We start from the raw sequence: 21,680 nt of genomic DNA on the forward strand, positions 1-21,680 counted from the left end.
CTATTCTCACTAAATCCCTAACTTCCACATCACTAAATCTAGTGGGCACATCATCATTTATACACTCCAGCATTGACCCGTTTGCTCATTCCACTTTTTCCAGTTTAAGACAGTATTTTACATTTTCTTCCGTGATACCCCATGATCCAAGTTTTTCCCAAATTCTCATGCTCGTTTCTCCCAGTCTTCTTTGCCAGCATTTACTCATCTAACTGATTCTTAAAAGTTAGTTCCCCGTGTCTACGTTTTAGGTCTTATTTCCATCTTATTTTCTCCTCTCTTCCCTTTTCTTTCTAAATTTCCATCCAAGGATATCTATCCACTTTGCTCTTACAGATTTTATGATAGTCTGGACACAGAAAACTCAAATTAAATATTTCAAATGCAGATCTCTCTGCTGAACTCAAGTCCAGTATATCCAGCTGTGATTGACATCTGCAATTGGATGCAAACACTTTCAAATACAGTGTTTTCAAAACTACTGTGTCCTCTTTTCCATTCCTTATATGGTATATCACTAAATTGTACCATTGTCCTCAAAAAGGTTCAAGCCCAAAACATGGGACTTTGAATTCTCATTCATATAGCCCCATTTATATTACCTCTTTAGTATCACTGACACCTTTCTTCTGTGTAATCCAAGCCATCATTTAAAAACCATCTTTGGAATTTCAATAGTTTCTAGTATCTTTCTTTATGGAATCTATTTTCCACAATGTAACAAGAAGGGTCTACTTAAAACACAATCTGATTATTTTGCACTTCTGCCTAAAACCCTGTAGTAGTTTTCCATTTCCTTTAGAAGAAAGTCCAACATTTTTACCATGGTTTTACAGGATTTGTCTTTGTTCATCTATTTAGAATCTTCTTCCATCACTCTCCTGTTTGTTCTTAATATCTATTCACGCCAAACTCTTTCAATATCATAGTCATTTCTAGGTCTGTTCTTAACTCCATGGCTTGGGACCATCTAAAACATCTGCTTGAAACAGTCATTCTCATCCACCTTTCCTTCTTTCCCAGCTCAACCTAACTGTCACTTAGGACACTGTTTCTATCTCTGGCAATTTTAAATTCCCATGACATACATTCATCTGGCACACTCTGGAAAGATTTTTCACTCGATTGTATCTCTACTGCACTAGACTGTTTAATCACATCAGGAAGAAAGACTTTTGAGGGAAGCAGGACACAACTATCTCTTTCTATGCTAAACTCTGAGAGAGGGTGGCCCAATGGATGCCAAGTGCTATACCCCTTTCAATACAAAAGCCACTATCTCTACGCAAGCAGGGTGACTGGATCATGATGAGTTTTGTAACCAGCCATTGAACTGTATGCAAAAGGAAAAGGTCTTTCTGACTCTTACATCTTGGAACTGAGTCTGGATTGATGGTCTATATTCTTTCTTCCCTATAGTGAGTTAAATCTAAGAAACACATTGTCCTTTCCAACATCCTGACTTGTGCTGAAGCCACCCAGTCTATTACGGTTTTGTATATTCTTGAATTTCAGTCATGGTCAGGCTTTTTGTATTTTTTCTTTTCCAAGATACACTTCAGTACTTATATAAGTAAGAGGAATAAATAGCTGCATGTGGAAAAGGGTACTGTTAATTTCAATCAAATTTCTAGTTTCTATCCAGCAGGGATATGCTCTTATAAACAAATCCCTGGCAATATTCTAGGAGCTAAATTTATAGAGATGAAAAGACATAATATCTGTCCTCAAGAAGTGTGACAGACCATTTTATGTGTCAACTTGCATGGGCTGCTGTACCCAATTATTCAATGAAACACTAATCTAGGTTTTGTTGTGAAAGTATTCTGTACATGTGATTAAAATCCATGATGAGTTGATTTAAGTATAGGGGACTACGCTGGGAAATCTGGGTGGGCCTGATTCAATTAACTGAAAGGACTTAAGAGCAGAGCTGAGGCTTCCCAGAAGAAGAAGAAATTCCGCCTGTGGACAGCAGTTTCAGCTTCAGCTGTGCCAAGAGTCCCAGCCTGCCTTTCCTGACAGCATGTCTTAGGGATTGCGTTTTGTCTAGCTAGCCTTTGTCATCACATAAGCCAATCCCTTGCAATAAATCTCTTAATATATATCTCCTAGTGGTTCTGTTTCTCTGGCTGAACACGGACTTGTAAAAGAAGGAGAGAGAGCCAAGTAAGCCAATGATGACAACTAGAAGAGGCACAAAGATGATACAGAAGAGGAAGCATTTTGCCTATACAAGGGGAGATATGGGGGCTCCATAAACGTTACAGAGAAGTTAGAAATTATACTAATGAATGATGGTCTAATCAGATAACAAGGTAAAGAGAACCAAAAGCAGTAAGAAAAAGCACATGAAAAAAGGCACGGAGGCATGGAATCACATGTTAGGTTTTGGGGAAAAAAAGGGAGTTCACTTAAATGTATGACTAAATGGAAGAAATAAAGTGACAGATGATGAATTTAGGCACAGTTAAACATAGATCATGAAAGTCATTAGATGTCAGGTGAAGGTGTTCTGATAAGGTTTGAGCTATAAGGAAAGATATAATGTTGGGTAAAAATACAAGCAAAATTTGCATTTTATAAAAAGGAACTTTTTCTACTATGAGGGTGATGGATAAGAATGGAGCATATAAGAAGATATAAGGTAAATAAGAGGCACATTCAGTGTTAACATGAGAGATGTTGAGATCCTGAAACAGGACAGTGTGATTATGGTGGAAATAAGGGAACTAATTATAGATATATTCAAGAGGATTTAATTACCAATTGAATATGGGGAATAAGGGAGTTTTCTGAGTCTAGAAAGGCACTACATTTATAACTATACTCAAAGAACCAGTACCAGTAATGAAGATACTCAGATCAAGAAGGGAAATACAATACTTGAGGATAGAAGGAATGTAAAATGAGTTCAATATTAAATATATGGGCATCAGACGCATGTGAGATGCCACTTACACTATACTAGTGTGTATTAGGATTTCATTCAGCTATGAGTTACAGAAAACCTCCACTTGAGTGACTTAAACAAGTAGAAGTTTATTGTCATCAGATTATGCAAAATCTTGAGATTGGCCATCCAAGGTGGTTATGGTGTTCAGTATTGCTGCTGAGGGCTCAGGCTTCTTCAGTCTTCTGAACTAGTTTCTGCTGAACTAGCAGGAAGGGTACAGTATTATTCCTCATAATCATGGGATGGTTGCTGTGAATTCAGGGATTGTACTTGTTGCAGGAAAGAATAAGGGAGAAGAATGAAGGACAAAAAATGAAACACCTTTTCCTCTTTGTGTGTGTGTGTGTGTGTGTGTGTGAAGGAACTCGTTCCCTAGGGATTTCTATCTATACCTCATTATCCAAAATTATGCCACATGGCCCATCTCTAGCTGCAAGAGAGGCTTGGATATTGAGTATTTTAGCTTTCCAGCCTCAAAAATAAATAAAGGCAAAGAAAACATGACTTGGAATTGGTACTGAGCAAGTAAACCACTAGTCTCTGCCACACAGCTGATGCTTAGAATCGTAGGGATAGATATCAGTCGTATGTGAAATATTGTGATTGTGAAGTAAGAAAAAGACCAGATATGTTAAAATAATATCTTGGGCAATGGATAAGGAGAATATAATGTAAAATAGAAGGGAATCATCAAGAATACGGAAGTAGAGTCAGAATATAGAGATGTCACATAAGCAAAAAAGAAAAGGGTTTCATAAAAGGAGCATCCAGGAAATTAAGACATGAAAAATGCTGAAATATGAACATTAGATTTGTCAACTGGAGGTAAACTATAACTTTTGTCAAAACACTTTTATTGGAGTCTTTTTAATGCAAGAGCATTTTTGAGTGATTAATACAGTCACTGTGCTGGATGCCGAGAATACAAGAGTGAAGAAGACACATAGGCTTCCTGCCTGACATCATAAAAAATGTATATTAAAGGGAGAAAAGCAGATACATACACTAAAGAAAGAATTAAAGGAGATAATAAAAACAATGAATGGATTAGATAAATAAGACAGAACATCAGAGAAGAAAACACAATTTAGGTCAATTCTCATAGAAGATCTTCCTGTTGAAACCCAAAGAAAAGGAACTAAATATGTGAAATATGGTGGGGAGGAAGGGATCTTCTTGTTGAGCAAGTGGCAGATAAAAATTCTCTAATGTGGAAAAGCATGATGTGCTTGAGAACCTAAAGAAAGTACAGTGTGGATGGAGCATAAGGAAGGAGACAGAGAGTAGAGAAGATAAGGTCAAAGAGATAAGCTTGGGCCATATCATGCCAACTTTATTAAGCCACAAAAATCAGTGGATTTTATTCCAACAGAAATGTTAAATTTTGATGGGTTTTAAGTAGAGGCGATCTCATGATGTGATTTATGTTAGATTATCCCTTTTCTTCTGAAGAAAGAAATGCTCGAAAAGAGACAAGAATGGACAAAAGAGACCAGTCAAAAGGCTATGCAGTACTTTAGGGGATGATGGTAGCTTAGATTAGGGTGGTGGCAGTGGACAGGGCAAGAAGATGGTAAATTTGAGATGTGTATTAAACAAATAAGGAACTAAGAGTAAGGTAGAGTAAAACTCATGAGCTATTGTCTTAGGTTGGGTTTCCCAGCAGAAGACTCTGATATCAAGATTTGTATTCAAGCAGCTTTTTGAGAAGTGCCCTTGGGAATAACTCAAAGGAAGTGAAGGAAGCAGGACTGGGCAGAGGGGGAAGTTGAACTGTGAGGCAGTTGCCACAGAAACCTCAGCCAATTTCATGGGTGCTCTGGACCTGGATAGACCTTTGGAGTTGTCCAAATGGAAACAATGGAACTGGCACTTTGTACCCTGGGATACACAAGGCTCTATGGAGGGAGCTTAGCCTTGGGTAAGGCAGCTTCCTTGGAAAGAAGTCAAGTCTTGGAAAGGGATGCATCTGTGAGCTGTCCACAGTAAATATTCCTAAAAGTTGGGGGAACAAGTATCTCAATAGGATCGAGAAGAAGGGATCCAGATCATCACATCATCTACTATACTGCTGTAACAAACAACCCCCAAATTCTGTAGATAATACAACCAAGATCTATTTCTTCAAGAAAAGTTCTAAGTGAATTTTCTAGGCAATACCTCTACACAGGTTTCCTTTGAGAGTTCCTTCCCATAGTGCATGCAGAAGGGCTCACTGAATATGTCCTGAATCTTCGTATTGGGGCAAACTCCTTTGATCACTTTATCAGTAGCCTTTTTCTCTACCTTCTAGAAATTTCTTCCATTTCTATTATCTTTCATGGACACACCTGAAATGGGTATTGGAGAATATTCCTTCCTTAGGGGCCCCATAGCTCACAGAAACCAATTCCTGTTTGGACAAGACAGAAGGGTCGGTAACAGGGATTGTTTTTAGCCTTGAATAGTCAAAAAAATTTTTGAGTTCAGGATCATGGCCTCTTTGTCAATATAGTTTCTCAGAAATGGAGTAGGCATCTGATTTATTCACTTCACTCAGTTCTGTGTGTTAGTAATCACCCACAAGTTTATTTCCCAGACATTTTTCTCAAGGCTGCTTTATTTTGCTTCCTCACTTTCACAGTTCTCTCCCAAGTTAATGGTGACTATTCTGAGACTATAAAGAAGAATAAGGAGAAAGACTTTATTTTGAACTTGACCTTTGGCCTGAGTTTCTTTATTTTACTGAAGTGTTTTCTTGGGCCCTAGTCACTAAAATCCTTTTTAAGTCACTAAAATCCTTTTTAAACCACAACTCCTATTTTTTAGAATTTATCACCTGTCACCTTTTCCAATCCTGCAAGGCTCTGAATTTCTGGACTCACTATTTCTTTACATTTGTGCTTGCAAACTGGCCAATTCTTCTCTGAGCTCATCTCTTTCTGTTCAAACAGAGCTAATAACAGTCGATCAATAAACACATTTTTGAAGTCTCTCTTCCTACCTCCCCCCTAGAGATGCTGGCCAGGAGGCATATGTTCTAGAGGTGGCAGTTTTATCAAACATCGTGTAGTGAGCATTACCATCTTTTCACTCTCTAGTATCAGCACCCTCATTGCCAGCTACCATGCAGATAAGCCAATGTCACATAATTTAGTTTTGTTACCTTTACTGTACTAAAGTAACTACAGTAAAGTACATTTTCAAGGGACCAACTTCTATATTAGGATAAACATTAGCTGGTATAATAAACAGCACCCAGATTTTAGTGTCTCAGTACAATAAATATTTATTTCTTACTCAGAAATGAATATGCCTGTTCAGATAGGGATCCTGAGGGGCTTCTATAAATTATAACTGAAAATTCCAAGAATTCCATTTTGGGGCTCTTATCAACTCACAGTATTTGTATCCTACCAGCGATTGGGCTAAAGTTTGAGGCATTGTAGAAGCACACCTGGAAATGGCATCATCACTTCCCCCTATATTCTATTGGCCAGAATTCAGTCTTATGATTCCATATGAATGTAGTAGGGCGAGTGCCTGGGAAACATAGGTTTCCTGTGTATTTAAAGAAGAATGAAACAGTTTGGTGAACACATAGTATCATTTCTGCCAACAGAAGTATTTTGGAGATAGAATTGATGTGATTTTTTTGATGGATTATGTAGGTATGTGTATGTGTTGGTATGTTTTACAAAGAGGGGGAGATCTTGAGGTTAAAGAAGTATTAAGTGAAACCAAAAGCCTCTTACGGATTATAATAATATTGATGGATCAATGGTTTCAAGGTCTCCATGGATTGGCATTGGGAATACTTGAACGGGTCACTTGAAAGAACAGGCGCCAGTGATAGTAGCGCTACGTTTCTAAATCAAAATTTCAGAGTTAATACAAGTTCTAGAAGTAGGCAAAAGCCTAATTATGGTGAATTAAGAAATAAATGGTTGGTGATATAGTGACATAGTGATGCACTAATACTATGCAGTGATAGTGACTGTAGGCGAGATGTTCAAGAAGTTTAACAGAGAAAGGAAGGTGAATATTAGCATGGTAGGCAGATCGGGGCCAAAACCAAGGTCCATGTTTCTCAATTAGTTTTTTATGCCCCATACTTTTTCCGCAAAAGCCTTCTTCAAGTGAGTGTCACTACATATATGTTATATATAGTATATGTGGTATATATATGTTATGTAACATTCATATATATAAATGACTGTTGTTATAACAATGTCTATCACACAGGACACTGAAGTGGAAGTATTTACTCCATGCATAAAATAGAAACTACAAAATCTTTTGGTTCCACTAGCAACCCTGCCTTTCCCCAAAGAGAGAGCAGATGTTAACATTTACTAGTACATCACAATACAACACTTTCCCAATATTAAAATAACTCACAGTGTCAGGAAAAGCAGCCTAGGCATTATCTTATTCAATTAGCTTTGTACTTTAATCATGATCTGTTATATATTGGTGAGATGAAGCTTTTTTTATTTAAATTTTGCCTCATATTTCAATATCCCTCTTCTGACATGTATCTAGTTGTACCCCGCTGTGTGTTTCATGACATAATCCTCTAGTTCAGTGTTCCACCATGGCCTATTTCAAGCTATCAACATGACATCATTGAAGACAGAGTTGAGAAGAGATGAGCACAGTTGGCTTTTGCAAGAGCCAAATCCAGTACATCACTGGTTTTAATTATAACTATTTAACTATTTTAGTGCTGCTTTGACTCTCTTAGAAGTATTAGCCAGGTATTCTGGCATTCGGGATATCACAGATGCAAATTGTTTCAAAGCCAGTGATCCTCTATAAACCTTTTTTTTTTTTGCTGAGGAAGATTCACCCTGAGCTAACATCTGTTGCCAATCTTCCTCCATTTTTTGTCTGTGAGCCGCCGCCACAGCATGGCCACTGACGAGTGGTATATGTCCAAGCCTGGGAACCGAACCTGGGCTGTCAAAGTGGAGTGCACCAAACTTAACTAACAGGCCACTGGGCCTGGACCAAACTTTTTTTTTTTTTTTAAACAGAAAGGTTTAGAGAAAGAAGCATGTTAAATAGAAAACCTTGAGGAAACAAAAATGAGTTGAAGAAAATGATAAAGCCCAGTCCCAGAGAAAGCAAAGAGAAAGCAAACAGGCAAAGAATAACTTAGCCCTGGACAGAGAGAGGTGCCTTGTCCTTTGAGATAAGAAGTAAAATAATCATGATGGGTATGAATGTATACGTGTAACAGGAAGTTGAGGAGTTCCATGCCTGACAGTTTTTTTTGTATCCGTGAAATCAGAAGTAAGGTCGTGTGCTATCAGGGTTGGAGTTGACCATGGCCTTCTTCTCCAATTTTACCAACCAACGTTCTCCTACTTTTCTTTTTCTCCACACACCAGAGCTTTCTATCTATTTACCAAAAGCAACAGGAATTTCTCTACTTGGAAACTTTTCGCACGTTCTGTTCCTAGGTCAAAGATAACTGTCCCATCCATCTCTATTGGGCTAACTTCTACTCAACATTGTGGTTCCAGCTTAAACATCACCTCCTCAGAGATGCATTCTCTGGCATCCCTTCCAAATTAGATTTCCCCATTATATTACCTCATAAGATGTTATGATATTTTTATAGTACTCATATATTTCCTAATTTTATATGTATTTCTGCCTTCATTTCTTGTATTTTTTTCCACATAAGGTAAACCATAAAAGCAAGCACTATATATTATCTTGCCTATCACTCTCTCCCCAGTTCATAGACTTAACTAATATTTATTTAATGAATGAATAAGTTAATAAACGAATAAGTGAATAAACAACCAAACGAGTGAGGAAGACTATGTAGCATAATGGTATCGAAAGAGGAAGCTCATCAAGAACAAGAGAGAAAATCTCTTTGGTAAATCTTACAAAGAAATGTCACCATAAATTTGAAGAACATATTAGTATGTTTGACAATTCAGTAGATACTTATTCCCATGCATCTTCAGACTTTTCTGGAATTTGTAATTATCAAAAGGGAGCATGTATTGATCTCATCAAAGCCAGTCTCCAGATATATCTGTGAAGGATAGACACAAGAGAGTCCATCTCAGGGACTGTGATGGATTGGATTCTCTTAAAATCCAGACATATTAGATGCCTTCTAGACATAATTAAAAAGCAAATGGAGCTCAGAGGGAAAAGATAAATAGAATAAACACGTATAAACAGGAGTCTCATTGTTTATCTCAAATATTTTTTCCTACATTTTTAACTCCATTAGACAATGACAAATAGGACAGAGACACATGCAAGGGAGGCAGTGGTGGGGGAAGGAAGGGGCAGATACAATTTGGATACCATAACTAAGAAATTAGATCAGCATTCTGTTGCTCACTTCTCATTTTGTGTGACTATTTTCATAAATGTAAGAAAAACATAACAATATTAATGAAAATGATGATGATGACGTTAAAAGTTAACCCTACATAGTACTTACTATATGCTAGGCACTGTTCTAAGTGCTTTTAATTTTAGTCATCCATTTAAGTTTCACAATACCATCAGTTAAGTGCTATTATTACCCTCACTTTACATGGAGGAAACTGGTTTACTAATTCTATGTAAACATTAGAATTATTTTATCTACAGTAAAATAAAGAAATAAAATTTTGACAAAACCAATCTTTGGATTTCGAGCAAATTTTTTTTAAATGGTATAAATGATAGTACATTTAAATAAAATAGGTCAATTATAATGGAATTGAAAAGGGTCCTCCGATTCCGTTTACGCAGAATGCCATGGAATCATTAAGAGTCACTTGAATATCTTATTTTATAAAGACCATAAATGTTAAACCACTGCACCTCTAAGCTCTCAGAGAAAAAGTTATTTAACCTTCTAAATCAATGCCATAATTTTCTATAGTACCGGGCATGGACACATCTGTCCTGTGAATTTATAAAATCAAAGAATCTTAGAACCTGAGATAATTCAGCTTTATAAGGTTTTAAAGGTTAAAGGCATAGAATGACTTCAGTATTTAAAAGAGTAAAGGAGTGTTTTCTGAAGCAAAGAAATCACTCTAAGTTATTCAAAGGCTTCCTTTTCCTCGGGGCAGCTTAAATAATTAGATTCATGGGTATCTGAATCACCAGCGGTGGGGGGGAGTAGAGAGGAGCCAATGTCATTTTTCATATTCATCCTAAAATATTTGCTCTATTTTATTATGTCACTTAAAAATAAACTCCTTGATAGAATTAAATACTCAATATGCCAGCTAGGATCTCAGGCAAACTATTTTTGCAACAGTGTGAAGGAAACTATATACATTTCCTATAAAGTAAAGTATATAAATTTAAGACAGATTATCACTTAACAAATGATTATTTGTGACAGTTTATTTATAATTATCTATTCAACTCATGCCTTTATAAGATTGACATTACCATTTAATAAGACAAATACCACATCTAACAAAATTCTGAATTCTTTATTTTGATGTCTTTTTCCCTATGTTAGCTGCTAACTAGTGAACACTCTAGTTATCATGAGATATAATAAAGGTTGGGTAAAAAATCGTAAGATTAAGCTGAAACATTTATAGAATTAGCGTGACTATCTCAGTGTTTTTATACATCAATATCAGAATAAAAGGGGACTATATGCATATTTCTTAGTTAATTCATATAATATAAATTTTTGCACAAGGTTTGAAGCTGAGTTAATATATTAGGGATTGTTGATGAGATAAAAAGAAATACATTGAAATATTGACTTTTACATCAAGGATATAATCTAGTGTAAAGAGGTAGTGTATCTCAGTATAAAGAGATTCTCATTGACAAGTTTAGTAAAATAACAATTAGTACTGATTCTTAAATGGAGAAAGACAGGTTAAATTGATGAAAACTTAAAAAAAGATAACTAAACAGATTAAAAAAGTCAGAGAAAAAAACCCTTAAATTACCACCAATACTGCCTATTTTTAACAGCAAAAATCAAGATGTTTGCAAGGATCTTATGAAGCAGCATTAATTCGTATTCCCAGATCCCTGAAAAAACCACCTTCCTAACCCCTGACAGAATGTCTGGGGTTACCAGAATTTGAATTAAATCATAGTGTGTTATCTAGCTGGTGATTTGATAACAGGAATAGGTCTGGAAACAATTGGTCATATTGTTGAGAAACTGTTGGCGATGCAATGCACTTGTATGCTGCTTGTTAGGAGATGAATCAGAAAAAAAGTGCATCTATATCCTGCTTGATTGCTCATACTGGGCCAAGTGGGGAATAAAATCCAAATAACAGACTGGTGAAATATGTCTATCTCCTTATTACTCTGAAAACTCCATAGAGGTCATAATTATTCACAGAGGTACTTTGTATACTGTGAAACCTCACTAAAAACCCCTATGTCACACAGTCAACTATGTGACTTGGAATAAAGGCTAACTTTTCTCAGCCACTTTATGATTTATCAGATGTCCCTAGATTTGGAGGGTTAATTAACTGATATAGTAGATGCAAAAATCTCTTTGCATATTATACATCAATATATGTAGTTATAATATTATTACTAATTAGATTTAAAAAAAATTTAAACCTCAAAGTGCTAAATACTTGCTATAAATGTTAACAAAGACGATGAAAAGATTGAGGACTCAGAATATAAAGCAAAGGAACTATAACAGAAGCCTTTCCAAACATCATTTAATATTTACTCTACTGACTATACAATAAACATTTTTTACTGTCTCTTATGTGTAAGAAAATTGTGAGTTTGGCACAATATTATAAGGACTAATATTTGTATTTTAAAATTTACAAAGGGTTGTGTGTTTTTGACTCATTGACATTTAATATATTTTCAAAAGAATTTAAAATAAATTGGGGATCATTTCACATTTCTAAACCAAACTACTTTATTATGTTAAATGTATAGTTTATTTCCTTCATTGCAAACTTAAAATAATGGAAAATTAGATAACACATAACTTAACCAAAGTGAATAAAATAAGTGGAATATTTTACATTATGAAAGAAATAGAATCTAAAGCTAAGTCACTATAAGATGAGCTAGACAGTATTAATTTAAACAGACAATTAAAAGGCTTTAAAGTTTAAAGACATATTGAATGTTTGCCAAGAATGTCTTAGGTGTTATCAAACTTGCAAAGACAATGAAATAAATGCTTTTTTTAATAAGAGAAAAACTTAATAAATGGCTGGTTTCTTTTCACAGTGAGTACAAATGCAATAATGTCCTGGTGGGGGCTTTTATGTTCCCACAGTAGGACATCTTGCATGTTAAATAATATCAGAATGGACCAGGAGCTCCCTTGGACTGCATGTCTAGCATATAATACTTGGTCATCCTATTTGTATATGAAATCCCAAGAACTTCCCCAGGAGATAAAATTACTGAATCAAGTTGACATCGATTGAGATTTGATGCAAAGATTAAACTAGCAAATTTTTTGGCATATTTTAGGGATCATGAATTTGGTTCTTAGTAGGAAAAAGTCAAAATATTTGAACATTGGGGCCGGCTCCGTGGCTTAGCGGTTAAGTGCGCACGCTCTGCTACTGGCGGCCCGGGTTTGGATCTAGACACACACCAATGTGCTGCTTGTCCAGCCATGCTGAGGTGGCATCCCACATACAGCAACTAGTAGGATGTGCAACTATGACATACAACTACCTACTGGGGCTTTGGGGAAAAAAGAGAGGAGGATTGGCAATAGATGTTAGCTCAGGGCCCATCTTCCTCAGCAAAAAGAGGAGGATTGGCATGGATGTTAGCTCAGGGCTGATCTTCCTCACACAAAAAAAAAAATATTTGAACATCATTCAGAGAATAAACTTAGTAGAGAAAGACACTCTAGGCCCCAACATTCTATGACATAACATGTGCTCTTCTAAAAATTTGAGAACTATAAACTTGAATTTCTTGAGATGAAGCACAATATTAAAAAAAGCCCTATAGGTACAAGTCAAATATAATTGTAACCCTAGAGATTCTAGGAAAAAAATAGAAGAAAGTCCCCTCTGTTTGGATTCCAATCATTAGTTCTAAAGGCATAATAGTAGTTGGACCACAATGTTAGAAGGAAATGATGGCAAACTCAACAACTCAAAGAGTGCCATTTGCAGTGAAGTTAAGTTCAAGAGGTTGGGTAGGACTTGTAATATACCTGGAGAACCAAAATGCCTGCAACAGACCTTGTAAACTAATTTGACATCTGTGAGAGATTTTATTTAAAAAAAGAAGTACATGGGCTGAGAGCCTAGAAATTTCATGGAAGAAGTCAAGGATCAGAGTATTGTTATTTTTTTGAACGTTGTCTTTATTGCCCTTAGCCAAGTCTTGAATATATAAAAGTTACCAAAACAGAAATTATGTAAAAGCCTGAATTAGAAATAAAACTATAGCTTAAATATTCTAATTTCACACTTGTCCATAAAACACAAATAAATATGGGAATTATGATCCATAGAGTTCTATTCTCAGAATGTGGAATTCAAAGACACTTGTAGATATGTGTTATGAAAGGTTCGGGGATTCGATCGGAGACGTAAAAGACACTTTCCACTCCAAACAAATGGACTGAAGGTATATTTTATTATATAGAGGATAGTAAAGGCGATAGTCTGCAAACAGATCCAGATAGGTCAAATATTAAGAGGGAAAAACATCAGCCCGACTGGAAAGGGAAAACACCCACATCAGCTGAAGAGAAATGACACAAATCAACCGGAAAGAGAAACACCAGGTTGACCGGAAAGAGAACACATCAAATCAATTACTTCATATCAAATCAATTACTTCACATCAAATCAATTACTCACAACATCCACGCCCCACTGCCGGGAGAGCCCTGTCAATCGATGCGGCTGGGCAAGGATCACACGTCCTGGGCAAGGTGTCCCTTCCACAGGTGGAACTCTCACGGGGTTTCAGTTTCCAGCAGTTTTTATACCATCAGTAATTTTTAGAGTAAGCAATTACAGAGTTTGCAGAGCAAGCATCTAGTGTTCCCATGCACAAAATGGTTATCAGTGGCGTACGTGCACTGAGCCCCCTGGCTAACGTCCCAGCCCAGTAGTTGCGTACGTGCATTGTTCTCTTTGGTTATCGTCCCAGCCCGGCACAGATGGCCAGTCCATCCCGTGCTACCACACTCCAAGAGCCTTGAAATGTTACAACTTGCAACTCCCTCCGTGAGAGAAGGGCCAGTTCCCACCACGCAGAAAGCAGCTTTCATATTTCTTTTTGTGCTGGTGGCTGTAGGTCAATGGAGTGGCCAAACATGGCTATACTCATGTCAAGACAATATGCAGTCAAGAATTGGAATTTTTAATAAAATAATTTCATTGAAGTAATAATATATGTGTAAGAAAATCTCACCAGAACTTTCTCAAACAGAAAAAAAATAACCCAACTATGTGTATATATAATTGTCTGCTGCTGGATACCTATTGTTATGGGCTAAATTGTGTCTTCTCAAATATTCATAGGTTGAAACCCTAACCTCCAGTACCTCAGAATGTGGCTGTATTTGGAGATAGGGCCTTTAAGAAAATGATTAAGTTAAAAATGAGACCATGAGTGGGCCCTATTCTAGTCTGAGTGGTGTCCTTATAAGAAGAGGAAATTTGGACACATAAAAAGACTCCAAGGTCTGGCCCCGTGGCCTAGTGGTTAAGTTCAGTGTGCTCCACTTCAGTGGTCCAGGTTCACGGGTTCAGATCCCAGGCACAGACCTACACCATTCATCAGCCATGTTGTGGCGCAGCCCACGTACAAAATAGAGGAAGATCAGCACAGATGTTAGCTCAGGGCTAATCTTCCTCAGGAAAAAATAAAAAAAAAGAGCCACCAGGCATGCACACTCACAAAGGAAAGACCATATAAGGACACAACAAGAAGATGGCCAACTGCAAGCCAAGCAGACCGACCCCAGAAGAAGCCAAGCCTGCTGACATCTTGATCTTGGACTTTTGGCTTCCAGACTGTAAGAAAATCAGTTTCTGTTGTTTAAGCCACCCAGTCTGTATCTTTCTGTTACAGCAGCTCTAGCAAACTAATACATTCAGGTACAGTTAATTCTTGTTATTCACGGAAATTATGCTTTAAAAAGTTGCCGCAAACACTGAATTAGCGAATACTGAACCACTGGTCTTAGAGGAAATATGGGGTTAGGTTCTGGCAAGCCTCTGGTCACTACATTTTCATCAACTGGTCAATATATAAACATTGTTTTATGTATGTTTCTCTTTAAAGACACCTGATTTAATACTATTGTTTAAATAAATACTCAGCAGTGGAATAGCTGGTATTTATCCAAAGAACTTGAAAACACCAATACATAAAGATACATGCACCCCTGTGTTCATTGCAGTGTTATTCACAATAGCTAAGACTTGGAAGCAACCTAAGTTCCCATCAAGAGATGAATGGATAAAGAAGATATGGTATATATACACAATGGAATACTACTCAGCCATAAGAAACAATGGAATCCCGCCATTTATGACAACATGGATGGACACTGAGGGTATTATGCAAAGTGAAATAAGTCAGAGGGAGAAGGTCAAATACCGTATGATCTCCCTCATTAAGTAGTAGATAATAACAACAACAAGCAAACACATAGACACAGAGATTGGATTGGTGGTTACCAGAGGGGAACAGGGGAGGGAGGAGGGTGAAAGGGATAATTCGGCACATGTGTGTGGCGATGGGTTGTAATTAGTATTTGGGTGGTGAACATGATGTAATCTATGCAGAAATAGAAGTATAATGATGTACATCTGAAATTTATACAATGTTATAAACCAACGTTACTGCAACAAACAAAAATTAAAAATAAATACATAAATAAAAAACAAAAATACTCTTGTTGATTCATTAACATTGAACTCGTGGCCAACAGCACTACAACTCATGCCTGAACAAAGCTGATCTAACACATGTATTTTCTCCATAAGGCACATGACAGCCTTTTTGCTCTTAGGGACACTAGACAGCACTTTGGCACTATGCTTGGGAGCCATTTTAGAGAGTGAAATCACCAAAAAAAGCTCATAAATATGAAAAATATAGCAATAAGTAGACCAGGAAAAGGACACTTGTTGATGGTTTGAAAGCTGAAACAAGAATGCAGAGCTTTGCCTTGTTCGATCTCAGCTGGCAACATGCACATTGTGTAACCAATATTTTGCCACTCTGTACATACCCACAAATGCTTGTGAAAGTGCCAAAAATATTAATTTTGGGGATACAAGTAAGTTTTATAGAGAGTAAGTGAATTCGCAAATATGGAATCCATGCATAATGAAGATCGAATATATCAAGGATTTTTTTCTCTTTAAATTGCAACCTTGCAGTCTAAGAATCCACCTCCCTCATTATTCTATAGCAGAAGTAAGTGTACTATTTACAAGACAGCTAGTATTCAGTTACATATTATCTATGGGGAAGTTACAGGAACAAAATCAGGTCACCCAATTAAGTTTATTTTTCTTTTACATTGCTCGTTGCCCTGACTCCTGTAGGAAAATGGCTGAGGATTTTGACTCATCTTTGCTTTTGTTCAGTGGACACTTAGGTTCACCTTAGGAGCCAAGTAGGAGAAACTTCTTTTTAGAACTTTGAGCCTATCTGAGACACATACTATTGTTTTTTTTTCCTCTGAATTCCACAACATATTCCAGTCAAGAAAAGAACAAATTATAGAATAATCGACAGATCACAACATAGACAACAGGTGTTAACTAAGACAGCAGACATAAGGAAATCACTCTGGTTTACATTTTATTTTAATTTACTATTTCAGTTGTATTATTGTTCTTGTGTGATTGTGTTCTGATACTCTTCTGTTGGTCATTTACTTCTGTGGTTTATAAAATGTTATTCAATAAGAACATTTAATTACGTCAGCCATACGAAATAATACAAATTTTCAAAGTAAAATAGTATATTAATTTGTTTTTTTAAGTTTTCTTTTTTTTCCCTTTTCACTGTCTTTGAAAGACTCTAGTACTATAAACATAAGTGTGGTTTAATCTCTCCTACAGGTAACTCACTGTGATATTTTAATCGTGATCAGCTCCGTTTTGATCCATTGGAAGATCTTTATCAGGCTTCCATTCTCTTGAAGCCTTTGAAACTAGAAAATCTATTCAAAATAATTTTGTCTTCTAGAAGTTAAATGTGATATTCAAAGACTAAAATCTCTAATTAGATGATGGACAGCAACCAAAAATCCTTTTGACTCTATTAAGCCCTCATTTAACTACCAGATAATTCTACCTTTAAATAAAAATATAGTTCATTCTGTTTAAAAAGGGATTATGATTTATAATTTTCTTATATTTTAAGAAAATAATAGGAATATAAATGAATATAATATGAATTTATATTAGAATATATTACATATGACTGTATTATAACAGAGATATAATATGAATCTACAAATTGTTTCAGAATAAATATTAAAAGAGGTCTATGTAATTAAGAAGCAATAAAGTGTCATTAAATATGGAATCAATTTTCATAAATAATTTTAATATCAAAAATAATACTATAAATGCAATATTATAATAAGTGTATGTGGATATGCACTTTAAATGTTAAATTTTTAATTTGACTGCTTCATTTTTTCTGGTGAAGCCAGACAAATTATACAGATTTCTTTACATTCTTTAAAAAGATGTGCTCTTATAACAAATAGGGACATAGTGATTGACACATACTATGTCAAACCTACTTTCCCTCCAGAAGGAATTTTTACCCTTGATCTACCTACTACTCAGGCTTGTTACCTCTCTTGCACTCTCAAGCTTTTATTTACACATGGATCTCTACAGATTCCTATTGTAACACACTCAAACATATTTCTGTTTCTGAAAGGTCTACTCTCTCTTACCTTTTCTAGTGAAAAACCATAGAAATAGGAGGATCTGCTCGCTAAATTTTAATCTAATCTGCTGATCATTGTCATTGAATTTCATTTTATTCAACTGGATCTGTGACTATTCTAAATATTTTCAACAGATATCAACAGGGCTAATCCTCTTTAAAAACTGAGAAATTCTTAGTCAATAGTAAACATAGCTTTAACATTTAAGAAACAGAAAATATACTGGGAAGATTAAGGTTTTAATCTAAGATTTTAATTTAAGATTTTTAAAACAATTTCAATGTGAATACCTTGAGAGTAATATATTTAGTTGCTTTTCACATTTGGGGAAGAGATAAAATACCAAGATTTTATGTCAATATCTAAAATTATAGATGTAAAAATTTTTTTTGCCTTTGTTTGAAGACAAATCTATGTAGTGGATTTAAAAGTTTATGTTTTACATTCAGTCTTGATTTTTTTAAAAGGTCAAAGTCATGTGATTAAATATGGGGAAAGTTTCAGCTCGACTAATTAAAAAGAAAATGCAATACTTTCAAAAAATATGCCTTTTACATCTACCATATGAGAAAGAATTAAAAATAATTATAGCCTTAAATAATATCATTATAGCAAATCAAGGATACTTATATTTGGTCAGTAGACCTGCAAATGGACATCAAACATTTTAGAAAGTATTTTAATAATATGTTTTAAGACCTACAAATTGTTGGTAACCTTTGAACAAGGAATTTATTAAAGAAAGAGTCACAAACATAGGATACACCAAAATGTTGGAAACAGGTTGAAAGCCCCAAAGCAGAAGAAAGAGTTGTTAATTCTTGGTATATTTGCAGAATGAGGCATCAGACAGCCATGAATATAATAGATATAACGATATTATATTTGAATGTTGAGTGGGATTTTTCACTTCCTCTGGATATGGAGACGAGGAGCTAGAACAAAATAATACAAAGTAACTCCACGTTCTAAAGTGAGCCTCAGATCAATAGAGCCAGGTGCCTCCTCCTGGGTTCTCGTTTTATAGCAGATATTCAACATTCCTCTTTTGAATGTCATTTCTGCCTTCCTACTGTTACAGATAGGCCATACGTTTTGCCCTGATGTTTCTGGTGTCCGAAAGGTGTCAATTCAGTGGACTAAAAACCCAAAAGTAGCATTAAGTTTCTAACACTCAGTCTTCAGGTCCAAGAATACTTGTCCCTCGCATCCTCATAATGAAAGCTGGTGTAATCGGTGAATAGTGAATAATCTTTTATTTAGCACTATAATATCTCTGAATGGTAACATTTGTGACCATCTCTACCACTCTTACTAGTATCTGGATTTTTTCTTTTTTTTTTTTTAACATTTTAGTGTTTTTTTACCTTTTAGAGTTTCAGTGCTTAAACTTTACTACTTTTAATCCATACGAAGGATAAACTTTGGGCAAAAACAGTCAAAGAAAGTTACATAGTATCTTGGTGTTGGCTCTTTACAAATAGCTGAAATCATCTATTTAGTGTACAATCTTCTAATATAAGCTATTTGTTCTTCTAATATAAGCTATACAAATACATATATTTAAGAAGCACACAGAAGAATGCTTCTTTCTTAACCTATTAAAAGCAAATTATAAGAATCCCTATAGAATTTCCACACCAGGATATATCACAAGCAATTAGAGAATTTTGATTTTTAAATTTCGTGCAGACATTCTTCTTTACGGACTTTGACTTCACATTCATGCCTTCAAAGTAGTGAAAATTCAGCTACAGCTGCTTCATCCTGCAATTTGTTTTTATTATAGTATCTTGAGGAGTATCTTTAGATGGAGAATATTCCTTCAGCTTTACAATAAACATTTACTTTTCATTTTTCTAATTTCTGGTGATGCTCTAATCATACAACATATTTCTGATGTATGTGGGGGAACCACTAAACCAGCTGTTTGGGAAGATGGAGTACTTGTTAACAGGCCTCTGCTTTTCTTATGGGGAGTCCAGGAGTTTGTGTTCAATGAGGTTCTGAGGGCTGAGGGAGCAGAACTTTGATAACTGATCAACCTGCATTGCTTTTAAAAACAGACCTCTGGTGAGATGATGGAGTCTTCATTTTTAGATGGTGAGAGCTTAACTTTGTTTGAAAATTTGTATCTCTAGGTTCAGGATCTTTTTCAGGCTGATAGGCATGTTTTTACTTTGTTTTTTCCGGGGTTGAAGGGTAAGTTTTCTCAGCAAGTAAAACTTTACAAGCTGCATTATCTGATTCTGAATTTGAAGTACTCTTTGGTGTTGGGGGAAATATTTTGGTCTGCCAAACTCCTCACTATTTTTCTACGGCATTTCTGATAGTCTTCTGAAGAGGTTCCTAAAATTGTGGAGAGGTTTGAAAACTGTGGTGCCTTCTCTATGGCTACTTCTTTACTGGTGTCTGGAAGAATGGAATTCTTGCATCACATGTGCTCTTCCAACTTGGGACACTCCCAGTTTAAGTAATCTGAACCTCTGAAGAGTTCAGGTGATGGGAAGCTACTTAAACTCTCTTCAAAACTCTTCTATTCTGTGTAAGAGTCTGTGATTGAGTAGCTCAGAAGAGAAATAGAAACACCATGCTGAAAACCTAATCCTGATACTAGTCCACTGTTTGATGAACTACCGTGAACCTGGAGGTCATCAGTCACTGACTCACCCAATGGAGCAATCTTCTCATCCTGAGTCTCTTCACCAGTGCTATTTTTTTGTTGTTGTTGCTGAGGAAGATTCACTTGAGCTGACATCTGTTGCCAATCTTCCTTTTTTTGTATGTGAGCCTCCACCACAGCATGGCTGCTGACAGTAGTAGGTCCATGCCCAGGAACTGAACCTGGGCTGCCAAAGTGGAGTGCACTGAACTTAACCACTAGGCCACTAGAGCTGGCCCACTAGTGCTATTTTCTTTCAGGCTTTTCTCTTCTCTAACTTAATTGAGTGCTCCGTGGCTGAGAGCTGCCAGCCATTTCCTTTCAGGCAGCGGGCAGTGAGCCTTCAGACTGGATCTGGAGCCTCAGTCTGGCATCCTTGTTGGTTGAGACTCTGCCCAGCCTGCTTTTTGTGAGTATAGACCCATAGCAACCACTGCCACCCACCCCAACGCCTTGGGGGGCTCTTGGCCCTTGTCACCTCTCTCCTGCCTTCCTGAGGAAGGAGCTCCACCTAGAGGGAGTCAGCATCTGGGCACAGTCTGTGGAGCAGCCTGAGAGGAGCAGGGTAAGGGAGAGTAGAATGCCTGCAGGCCCACCCCAGAGCTGCACTGGGCTAGGATGTGGCTTTTTCCTAACCAGTTTGACACATCTCATTGCACTGAGGAGAATTAGGTTTATTTGGATGAAGCAGAGAGAAAAGAAAAGCTGGTTTCCTTTTCTTTCTTTTATATGTCTTCCACATTGAATTTGTAAAAATCAAAAAGAAAGCCTTAAGTAGTAGATTATAATAAAATATTGCATAACCAAAGAGGCACAAAAGGAATGGAGGAAGTCAAATGATCCTTTGTGCCACAAGCACTGAGGCTAGAGAGGGGAGCAGGGAGTAGGGTGGAGATAATACTTGAACTTGTAGGAAGTTGAAAGGTAGGGGGGTTGTGAGGTACAGAAAGAAAAGGCCTGGTGGAACCACTTAGGAGGTAAATGAGTCATCATTGTAGACTGCCAAGTACCACCTGGGGCCAGCACAACATTGCTGCTTGAAAGAAGTGTCAATAACAGCACAGAGACTATAAGAATGTCCTTACACAAAGGAGCTATTTCAGCTGTATTTGTTACTAAGGGGTGATGACCATCCATAACAGCCCTTACAGCTCATCTTTGCTATTCTCTGAGAA

General features: G+C 36.4%; 1 pseudogene; it reads right to left on the bottom strand.

Annotated features, from left to right (window-relative positions):
* Positions 1 to 19,594: 19,594 nt before the first annotated feature.
* LOC147913321 (meiosis-specific kinetochore protein pseudogene) lies at positions 19,595 to 20,601 on the bottom strand (annotated as a pseudogene).
* Between the last annotated feature and the right edge of the window lie 1,079 nt (positions 20,602 to 21,680).

This window comes from Ceratotherium simum, chromosome 28, assembly GCF_057802395.1.
Source record: "Ceratotherium simum simum isolate JZ-2026a chromosome 28, ASM5780239v1, whole genome shotgun sequence".
NCBI classification, from domain to species: Eukaryota; Metazoa; Chordata; class Mammalia; order Perissodactyla; family Rhinocerotidae; genus Ceratotherium; species Ceratotherium simum.